The sequence below is a fragment of the Eimeria mitis genome, genomic scaffold, assembly GCF_000499745.2.
Source record: "Eimeria mitis Houghton genomic scaffold, Emh_scaff134, whole genome shotgun sequence".
Lineage (NCBI taxonomy): Eukaryota > Apicomplexa > Conoidasida > Eucoccidiorida > Eimeriidae > Eimeria > Eimeria mitis.
In genome coordinates, this window is record NW_013568835.1 from 36,452 (window position 1) to 36,973 (window position 522).

Here is a 522-nt window from a genome sequence, read left to right on the forward strand (position 1 = left end):
GGCTAGCTAGCTAACTAGCTAGCTAGCTAGCTAGCTGGCTAGCTGGCTAGCTAGCTAGCTAGGTATGCGGCTAGCTAGCTAGCTAGCTGGGTATGCGGCTAGCTGGCTGCAACAGGGGTCTGGCGAAGCCGGTTTTAATTTAAAAACTGAAACGAAACAAAGTGCCCCTGTTGCTGCTGCTGCTGCAGCAGCAGCAGCAGCAGCAGCAGCAGCAGCAGCAGCAGCAGCAGCAACAGGATTTTATAATAGAAGGTATAGAAAGCTGTATATATAAATATTTGCTTTTATGTGGATACCGCTTGAGGGTAGACAGGAGAAGTAGCATTCGTTTTTTTTTATTTTTTTTATTTTATTTTTATTTTATTTTTATTTTTTTTATTATTTATAATAATATAAATATAAATAAATAAATATAAATATAAATAATAAATATAAATAATAAATATAAATAAATATAAATGTTTTGTTTGTTTGTTTGCTGCAAGGAGAACCAAACAACAAAATAAAACGAAGAGCAAAATT